At 52.7% G+C, this 10,419-nt stretch overlaps 1 long non-coding RNA gene across 1 annotated transcript; it reads left to right on the plus strand.

Annotated features, from left to right (window-relative positions):
• The first annotated feature begins 2,304 nt into the window (after positions 1-2,304).
• On the plus strand, positions 2,305-4,169 carry LOC129214420 (uncharacterized). The gene is made up of 3 exons (XR_008579685.1): positions 2,305-2,536; positions 3,793-3,844; positions 3,938-4,169. It is a non-coding gene; the product is annotated as an uncharacterized LOC129214420 (long non-coding RNA).
• Positions 4,170-10,419: the final 6,250 nt, after the last annotated feature.

The following is a 10,419-nucleotide window of genomic DNA, read 5'->3' on the forward strand; positions in this document are numbered from 1 at the left end:
GTCAGGGCATTGTGCCCTGTAGGTCAGGGCATTGTGCTCAGCAGCTTCTCTGGTCCAGGAGTCGTCCTTCTTGCTGAGAGTTTTCTCTCATCCTTGAGTTGTGTTGTTTGCGTTCTGTGTAGTGTTGGTCTGTGTGTGTGTGCGTGCATGTTGGGCGTGGAGCTGCTCTGCCTGAGGGTGTCGAGTCAGGGTTAGGTGGAATAGTCATAAGAGTGTGTGGCTAGTAGGTTGATATGCCCAGACTGCTTGGGCAAAGGTTGCGTTGTCGCCTCAGATCAAGTAGGCGTAGGCAGGCTGTCTGGAGCGTCACTTCCGTAGTGTTCTGTGGAGATGACGGGAGCTGCCTGGGAGGGGGTGTTCAGGGGTAGTGAAAGCAGATGGACTGTCAAAGGCCTGTCTGTGTGGGGCTTAAGGTTTGGGGGCGTCTTTTAATGGCGGTCTGTAATTGGACTCTGGATGGTATTCCTAAATGGGAATAAGAGCTCTGGAACTGTTTGGCTATCGCTCTTCAGCATCCAGGTGACTTGTTTAGTAATTTGGGGTTTTCTTTTTCAGATGCAGAGAGAGAAGGTGCGCACCAAAGAGCGGCAGAGGAGGCGAGCAGAACGCCGTAAGGAGGTGGGTCGGCCGGTGGTGTGGGAGGGAAGATGTGGCTGGTGGCTATATGACTACCTTCAAATTTGTGTATATGGCTCTTTTTTTTTTTTTTTTTTTTATTGTGAAGGTGTGCAGCAATGAGCCAAGCAGCATATCAGTGCTGGTGCTGACTCGGGCCAGGTGAGCAGCGACCAGTGCGCTGAAGTATGGCAGTTTATTTTTCAGCTGTCGCGTTGGTGATTAAGATACAGGTATCCTTTGTTTGTGTTTTCCAGGGGGGGCGCAAGTGTCAGCATGGCAACGTGTAAATGGCAGAGGTGGCGAGGATGAGCGGCAGAGGTAAAGGAGGGGGCGGTAGGAATTGGTGCGGGCAGGCTGCGGTTTTGGGCGCTGTCTCAGCGTGTGCCTCTTGCTTTGTTTTTTGCAGGTGCCGCAGGGAGCCTCGGAGGGGCGAAGCCGCGTGCCGACGAGCGGTCCGAGAAGGTGAGGCGGTTGTCGGTGTCTAATAGCAAAGCACTATACGGCACCTAGTTTGAGCGTTTCCCTCTGGTTTTGCAGGTGCTGTGTGGCCACCTTTGGGACCGGATGCCCATTTGAGGTGAGTTGGAGGAACGGTGAGGGCGACTGTGGGAGCGGCGACTTCTCGGAAACGTAGGAGTAATTTTTTGTCTCTTGGTGTCTTAGGTGCCACACGCGACAGCTGCAGGGTCCGTCTCTGGACCGAGCAGGTGAGTGGAAAGACGTGGCCGTTTTGAGGAGGGGGGGTGTTGTGGGCGAGTTTGGTGTCGGCTGGTGCGATGCTGACTGACGGCACTGCTTTGTTTGTGTGGGGTTTTTTTGGTGTGGGTGTTTTTTTTTTTTTTTTACTGCAGGTGACGAAGAGGAACCAGGCGACTGCTGGAACATCCCAGTGAGCCGACGTGCACGTTGTTTGTTGTGGATGGTTCGAGATCGCCGGCCCTCTGAAAGCTAAGTTGAGGGACCGTGGCCGGGGAGGGAGTGGGATGAGGAGGGGGCAAGTTTGGGGGTTTTATGGTTAGCGCAGGGGAGAGGGCTGTCTGGGAGCGGCCTCCCTTGGATGGGCAAAGGGAGCAGGTTACTTGTCAGCACCAAGCTAGACTCTGACGGGCAGGGCAGTTCCAGCCTGTGTTATGTCTGTGTGTCTCGTTGTCTGTGTCTTAGCCCTTCCTCGGGTCTCGATGCCCTCCTTGCGCTCAAGGGGCGCGGCGTGCTTCTCGGGCGCCGTCCCTAGGCTCTCGAATGCCTGTATTCATTGGCATAGTGCCAACGGGGGTGCTTCTTTGCTTGCCTTGCAAGCTTACGGCACGGATAGGTCTTGCGTGTCGGAAGCTTCCGGCGGGTCGTCTTTTTGCAGCCTCATCCCCGGCTGCGTCGGGAGCTCTGCTCTCCAGCCATCCCTTTTCAGGGACTGGGGCTTCCTCCCCGCATCCTTACGTTCTTAGGTCTTGAAGACAGGCTTCTTGCTGCATCCCTCACCCAGGTTTCGACCGTAACTTCTTATAACGGTCCATTCTTTTCTGGGGTTGCCATAGAGCTTCCTCGCCTGGCCGTCGCGCCCTGCAGGTCGTCTTGCTTGGCAGCCTCTGCGGTCCGGGAGTCCTTCTTCTCGCTGAGAGTTTTCTCTCGTTTGTGAGCTGCATTGTTTGTAGCGTTCTGTGTAGTCTCGTCCTGCGTGTGTGTGTGTGTGTGTGTGTGTCTTGGGCATGGAGCTGCTCTGTCCAGGGGTGTCGAGTCAGGGTTAGGTGGAATAGCAATGCGCGTGTGTGGTTAGTGGGTCGATATGCCCACTCTGGAATTGTTTGCCCCTCTCCTGGCATCTGGGTGACTTGTGTAATAACCTGGTTTCTTTTTTCAGGTGTGAACATGCTGGATGCACACTGAAGAGTGGCAGAGGAGGGGAGAAGAGCGCTGTAACAAGGTAGGTCAGGACAAGTTTGGGAGTTGCAAGGGATGGCTTTTAAAGTTACCGTATGGGAGAGGGCTGTCTGGGAGCAGTCGCCTTTGGGTAGCCAAAGGGAGCGGGTTACTTGTCAGCACCATGCTAGAATGTGCCAGGCAGGGCAGTGCCAGCCTGCGCGTGGTTGTGTTGCGTAGGTTGTGTTGTCTGTCTGATGCTCTACACCATACCTTCCTCAGGCCTTGATGCCTCCGCTGCTTTTTGTGATCAGCGGGTACCTTATTAGATCTCATGAGTCTTGAATGTCTGCACTCATCGATATTGTGCTCATCAAGCCCTTATTCTCTTGCACTTGTAGCTTAAAGCATAGATCTGTTTGGTGTGCATTGTGCTGTAGATGTTTGTGAGCGGACGTCTCTTGCAGCGCAAGCCACGTGCTGCCTGCAGCTCCACTGAGCATTATGTTTACCCCGAGTTCTTTTCTAAGGTTTCATCCCCACATCTTTAACGGTCTTAGATCTTAAAACCCGGCTTCTCATGTGTCTGTCGTTCTGGTTTTGACAGTTGCTTTCTCTTGCCGGCCACAGCCGTCACCTCTTTCCCGGGACCGCTATAGAGCATCCGCAATGTTGCGGTGCCGTAGGGCTTCTTTGTCAGCGTTATGTTCGCTACGGTAGCCGTTCTCGCTCGCGGCCTTCTCGCGTCTCACGGTTACGTTGGCCGTGTCTGTGTGCCGTGTCGGGGTTGGAGCTGCTCCCCCAGGGGTGTAGCAATGGTAAAGACTGGTAGCGTAGCTTCGCAGTGTAGTGGTAAAATGTTGATCTGACCAGATTCTTTTGGTGAAGATGCTACAGTCCATCTCTGGGCAGGTATCTGTAGACAGCTGTCATAGTTTCATTGTCCTGGCAGGTACCAGAAGCTGTACTCTGGCCTTCTGGGACTAGCCGTTTGTGTGGTAGTTGAGCGGGTTGAATCTCGCATATGCCTTAGTTTGTATATGTGGGGCTCAATATTTGGGGTTTGGTATCTCTTCTCTGTTTGTTTTAGCTGTAGTTAGAAGGCTTATGCAAAAAGATGACAGACCTTTCGGTCTCGTCAAGCTACCGGTCGGCGGCCAGTGCCGTACCTTTCACGGTTTGTTTGGGTTTTTCAGATGCTGGGCGACAAGCCGTGCGTCAAAGGCCGCCGGAAGAGGAGAGAGGAGCGCCGGATTCAGCGGATCGGCACATCTCTTGGTGAGTCTGACTAGTTCGTGCTTTTCTGGTTGTATTTTCTAGGCACGAATCACTGCGTGAACAGGATATCCACACCAGAGCAATCTTAAGTGAGGTGAGCGATGACAGGTGTGCTGACGTAGAAGTTTTCTAAGGTGTCATATTATAGACGTAGCTAAAATCATATCCGGTCATTTGAGTTTTACAGGTGGTGGTCAGGCCTCGGCACGGCAGACCGAAGAATCCGACTCCGAGCAGCTGAGGAAAAGGGATGGGCGAGAGGAAGGCATTTTCAAGGAGGGCTTCGTCGCAGAGGAGGTCGACGCAGGGCGGCACGTCGGCGACTGGCGACGCTCTGTCTCGCGAGGGACGAAGAGCAACCCGGCGGATGGGGGAGCGTCCCGGTTAAATGACCTGTTCCCCATGAGGAGGGAATCTGGATCCTGCTCTCTCAAAGGTAATTTAAGGGCCAAAAACGGTGGTTGGGGCATGGGCCAGCAGGGGGTTTAATATCAGGGCTGCGGAGAGGGCTATTTAGTCTGCCTTGAGTCTAGGGACAAGATAGGGGTCCCAGGTCCATTCTGTTGGATGTAAACATTCTGGCCTCTCTGTGTTGCAGTGTCATTTGCATTATCTGTATTTTTTCTTGTGTACGGTGCCTTACGGCAGGTCTCTCCGTTCCGCCCCACGAGCTCGGCGCGCACCTCGGCGAGCATCCGCGGGGTCCGTAATGCCTCGTCGCTTTGGAATACAGGCCATCAAGCGTTTCTCACCTCATGATCGGAGCTTAAAGTGTGTTTTGCATCAGAGTTGTTTCTGCAAGGTCGCCTTTGTGGAGGTGGTCAGCGCTGTACTCACAGCTGCGCTCTACAAACTTCCACATCAATTGAAGTTTGATACCGTGTTTCATCCCTGCATGCTTAGGGGCTTGTGTCCTAAAGCCTAGCTTCTCACACACCCGTTGTTCTGGTATTGTATTGCTTAGCTCTAATTGATATTGGGTTTGACCATCGTCTGAGACATCTCGTTTTGTAGCGGTCTGTGTTGTATTGCCTTGCGCAGCCCTGTCTTTGACTGGGTATTGCGTTGCGCCGCTCTGTCCTTGTACCGCCTGCCAGCGGAGACTGTCTTGCGTTGTATGGGCCTGCGCTCCGTCCCGCGTCGCGCCGCTCTGTATGTGGCTCCGTCTTGCGTTGCGCCGCTCTGTCCTTGTACCGCCTGCCAGCGGAGACTGTCTTGTGTTGTATGGGCCTGCGCTCCGTCTCGCCTTGCGCCGCTCTGTATGTGGCTCCGTCTCGCCTTGCGCCGCTCTGTATGTGGCTCCGTCCTGCGTTGCGCCGCTCTGTATTTGTACTGCCTGCCTGTGGAGACTGTCTTGTGTTCTGTGACTCTGTATTTTGAATTGCACTGCACCGCTCGAGGCGTCAGCACGGCGGTCAAGGGTGTATTGGTTCGTGGTGTGATGTTGCAGCGCAACGCCACTGCTCTGATTTAGCATCCTTGATCCATTCTGCCAATATCTCTTTTGCCCATTGCTCAGGCTTTGCCTTCAGGTCTTGCCTCTCATTGTTGAGTGTTCCTCCAGGGGTTTCTTCCCTGTCCTTTTGTGTTTTGTTCCTTGCCAGCATTTTGTCTCTATCGGTCGTTGTGACTTCTCAGCCCGTCTTCCATTCAGAGCTGTGGAGTTTTGGCATGGCTGGGCACATGCCAGAGCACCGGAGCCGCCTGGCCTCAGCATTGTTGTGCTTTTTGTCAGGCTGTGTCTTCTGATCTGACATCAACTTTACCCTAGGGGGTGGTGAGCCATTCTTAGATTATCGTTGGAGAGGGAGAGAGAGGGGGAGAGCGTGTGTGTTTGGTGGAGCTGCTATGTCACCCTGTGTAGCTGTTGTGGTTTGGATGGAGCAGCCCCAGCCTGGGACGGTAATCTGTCAGCACAGTCTGTTTGGGTGGAGGTTGTACAGGCTGTGTTGGGGTGGCAGATGGTAGTTGTTGGCCAGTTGGCCATAGAGTCCTTCTGTTGTGTTTTTCAGGTGCCACGGCACGGTTTGTATTCCTGCACAGCACCCTCGAGTGAGGTTTTTCTGGAGTATCCACGTAACAGCAAAGGAGGAGCGGCGCACTTAACGAGGCATCTTCCTTGGCTTCTGCCTATGAGTGCTAACTCTGTAGAGTCAGGTGGAGCGGAGAGGCTGTTTTAAGGGACAGGGTGAGCCTGTTCCACACATGGGCCAAGAATTGGGGCCGTGGCCTGTTGTGGTGGGCAGGTGGCGGAATGGATGTGTGTGTTTGGGTGAGGAGTGGAGTTTGAGTGAGATTGTGGCGGTGCCTAATTTGGGGGGGGTGGGGGTGGCGAGTGTGGGGTGTGTGCGTGCTGTGTAATTGGTTTTTTTTTTTTCCAGGTTGAGCAAGCTAGTTTTGCTTTTTGGAATTAGAATAAAAAAACCCCAGCCGGGGGATTTTTTTTTTTTCCCCCGGCTGGGTTTTTTTTCCCCCGGTCCCGGCCGCTCTGCGAGGCGACGTTCATCGCCAAAGTTTGGCCGGCGGTGCGGTTCGGGCCGGGGTTTTTGCCAGGCAGGGCGGGAGATGTAATTTTTGTTGCGTCTCCCGGGAACGGCGTTCCCGTGGAGTGCCGGAGGGAGCGGGCGATGGCCAGTTGCGGTGGAATGGCTGTGTGTTTGGCGGAGGGGTGGAGTGTGTATGAGAGGTTGTGGCGGTGCCAACCTTTGGGGGCGGGTGTGTGGGGTGTGAGCGTGTGTGGGGTGTGTGCGTGCTGTGTAATGGGTGTTTTTTTTTTCCAGGTAGAGCAAGCTAGTTTTGCTTTTTGGAATTAGAATAAAAAAACCCCAGCCGGGGGATTTTTTTTTTTTCCCCCGGCTGGGTTTTTTTTCCCCCGGTCCCGGCCGCTCTGCGAGGCGACGTTCATCGCCAAAGTTTGGCCGGCGGTGCGGTTCGGGCCGGGGTTTTTGCCAGGCAGGGCGGGAGATGTAATTTTTGTTGCGTCTCCCGGGAACGGCGTTCCCGTGGAGTGCCGGAGGGAGCGGGCGATGGCCAGTTGCGGTGGAATGGCTGTGTGTTTGGCGGAGGGGTGGAGTGTGTATGAGAGGTTGTGGCGGTGCCAACCTTTGGGGGCGGGTGTGTGGGGTGTGAGCGAGTGTGGGGTGTGTGCGTGCTGTGTAATGGGTGTTTTTTTTTTCCAGGTAGAGCAAGCTAGTTTTGCTTTTTGGAATTAGAATAAAAAAACCCCAGCCGGGGGATTTTTTTTTTTTCCCCCGGCTGGGTTTTTTTTCCCCCGGTCCCGGCCGCTCTGCGAGGCGACGTTCATCGCCAAAGTTTGGCCGGCGGTGCGGTTCGGGCCGGGGTTTTTGCCAGGCAGGGCGGGAGATGTAATTTTTGTTGCGTCTCCCGGGAACGGCGTTCCCGTGGAGTGCCGGAGGGAGCGGGCGATGGCCAGTTGCGGTGGAATGGCTGTGTGTTTGGCGGAGGGGTGGAGTGTGTATGAGAGGTTGTGGCGGTGCCAACCTTTGGGGGCGGGTGTGTGGGGTGTGAGCGAGTGTGGGGTGTGAGCGTGCTGTGTAATGGGTGTTTTTTTTTTCCAGGTAGAGCAAGCTAGTTTTGCTTTTTGGAATTAGAATAAAAAAACCCCAGCCGGGGGATTTTTTTTTTTTCCCCTGGCTGGGTTTTTTTTTCCCCCGGTCCCGGCCGCTCTGCGAGGCGACGTTCATCGCCAAAGTTTGGCCGGCGGTGCGGTTCGGGCCGGGGTTTTTGCCAGGCAGGGCGGGAGATGTAATTTTTGTTGCGTCTCCCGGGAACGGCGTTCCCGTGGAGTGATGTTCTGGAGTTATGCACTTGTCTGTGATTGCAAGCAGGTGTGTTATTTAGTAGATGGTCACAGTAATAGTGGTGTTGGTTTTGAAGGCAAAGGGTGTGGGCTGTTAGTCTAGGTGAGCAGTGTTGAAGAGGACCAGGTGGGCATGCAAGAGAGTGTAAGGGATGTTATAAAGGGATGGGTTTGTAAAGATTTTGCATTGGTCATTGTAGATTCCTGTGTATTAATTTAAAATAACTAAGCTGTTTGATTTTGTTTTGTTTTTACAGGCAGGGAATTGGAGCACCTATCTTGGCGACCACAAAATGCATGTGTTTGGCCAGGGATTTGAATTGGAGGATCAAGATTGCAGCCTAGTAGAAAGCTCCAGAAGGAGAAAAATGTGAAGTTAAGCAGTAGAGATTGATGGTCAACGTGCCTGTGTGAATCACTGTCATTGCTATGAGTCCTTGTTGTGGTGGTAGGTTAGTTAAACACTGGAAACCTTTTTTGTAATGGCTACTGATGTTGTCCTTTATTATTACTTTAAATAAAGTTGAAGTAATAAAGATTGTGTTTTGCTCTGCGGGTTGCGTAATTTTTTTTGTGTCTGTGTTTACTTTGGTGTTATTGTTTGTCTAGGTCTTTGTGTTTGAGTGTTGTCCTATTTTCCCCCCCTTCTTTATTTTGTGTGTCTGCGGTGGGTGTTGTGTTTGTCACCGTGCTTCTGTGTGCCTGCTGGTGTTTAATGTTTGGTCTTTGTACTGTTTAATGTAGTTTGAGCAAAACATTAGGACCAGAAGTTTGGTAAAGCAAAAAAACCTGAGTAAAGGTTTAAAAGAAAATAGAAGCAGCAGTAGAGCATTGCACCTCTCTGGGAGTAGTATTAAAAAAATTTATAAATAAAATATGTAATAAAAAACCTACTCCCAGGGTGTGTGAAATTTTCTACTGCTGCACCAGACTTATTATTTTTAATTTTTATTTGTATATTACTATAGTAATGTATATTACTATATAAATAAACTATATAGTTTTAGTAATATATATATATATATATATAGTAAAACTGTAGACATATATCGGTAAAGAGACTATATAATCACAGAGAAATTTATATCAATGAAAAAACCTACAACATACCACCCTTCCAGGACCCAAAAAAACCATAGACATACCGGTCCCCCACACTAGACGGGAAGCAAAACCCGTCCCGTCCAGCAACCCCCCCTCCACTCTCTATGATGCCCAGTCCTCCAGGCCCTCCATTTTAAAACCTCTATGACCGGAAGCCCTACTCTGTGGTCGGAAGTCCTCCATGGGACCAGGAAGTCCTCCAACACCCCCGGCACCCCGTCTCTATGACCGGAAGTCCTCCATCGGACCCCTGAAGTCCGCCAACTCCGACGGGAAACAGTGTCCCGAGAACCCGGAAGTGCCCCAAACCCGAATAAAACCATCCCCCGCCACCGGAAGTCCTCCAGACACACCGGAAGTCCGCCAATTCCGGCTAGAAACAGCCCGCCCCGCGACCGGAAACCCCCTAAATAACCCGGAAGTCGGCCATTTTGAAAAAGTGACCTTACAGGGCAGAGCCTAGGGTTACAACCAGACCCGTAGGCGGGGCCCAGAGTTACAGGAGGAGCCTAGGGCAGGGCCTAGGGTTACAGCACCCATTAGAGTCTAGAGTAAGGTTTACAGCTATTAGGGTTTACAGCCACAGGGGTGACAGGGTGAGGGTTAGCGTGGGATTTAGGGTCTTCGGGGTCTTCAGGGTCTTCGGGGTCTTCGGGGTCTTCGGGGTCTTCGGGGTCTTCGGGTCAGGGGGTCAGGGGGTCAGGGGGTCAGGGGGTTAGGGGGTTAGGGGTTAGGGGTTAGGGGTTAGGGGGTTAGGGGTTAGGGTTTAGGGTTAGGGTTAGGGGTTAGGGTTAGGGGTTAGGTTTAGGGTGTAGGGTGTAGGGTGTAGGGTGTAGGGTGTAGGGTGTAGGGTTTAGGGTTTAGGGTTAGGGTTAGGGGTTAGGGTTTAGGGTTTAGGGTTAGGGGTTAGGGTTAGGGGTTAGGGGTTAGGGGTTAGGGGTTAGGGGTTAGGGTTTAGGGTTTAGGGTTTAGGGGTTAGGGTTAGGGTTAGGGTTAGGGTTAGGGGTTAGGGTTAGGGTTAGGGTTAGGGTTAGGGTTAGGGTTAGGGTCAGGGTCAGGGTCAGGGTCAGGGTCAGGGTCAGGGTCAGGGTCAGGGTTAGGGTTAGGGTTAGGGTTAGGGTTAGGGTTAGGGTTAGGGTTAGGGTTAGGGTTAGGGTTAGGGTTAGGGTTAGGGTTAGGTTAGGGTTAGGGTTAGGGTTAGGGTTAGGGTTAGGGTTAGGGTTAGGGTTAGGGTTAGGGTTAGGGTTAGGGTCAGGGTCAGGGTCAGGGTCAGGGTCAGGGTCAGGGTCAGGGTCAGGGTCAGGGTCAGGGTCAGGGTCAGGGTCAGGGTCAGGGTCAGGGTCAGGGTCAGGGTCAGGGTCAGGGTTAGGGTTAGGGTCAGGGTCAGGGTCAGGGTTAGGGTCAGGGTCAGGGTTAGGGTTAGGGTTAGGGTTAGGGTTAGGGTTAGGGTTAGGGTTAGGGTTAGGGTTAGGGTTAGGGTTAGGGTTAGGGTTAGGGTTAGGGTTAGGGTTAGGGTTAGGGTTAGGGTTAGGGTTAGGGTTAGGGTTAGGGTTAGGGTTAGGGTTAGGGTTAGGGTTAGGGTTAGGGTTAGGGTTAGGGTTAGGGTTAGGGTTAGGGTTAGGGTTAGGGTTAGGGTTAGGGTTAGGGTTAGGGTTAGGGTTAGGGTTAGGGTTAGGGTTAGGGTTAGGGTTAGGGTTAGGGTTAGGGTTAGGGTTAGGGTTAGGGTTAGGGTTAGGGTTAGGGTT

Source organism: Grus americana, chromosome 17 (assembly GCF_028858705.1).
Source record: "Grus americana isolate bGruAme1 chromosome 17, bGruAme1.mat, whole genome shotgun sequence".
NCBI classification, from domain to species: Eukaryota; Metazoa; Chordata; class Aves; order Gruiformes; family Gruidae; genus Grus; species Grus americana.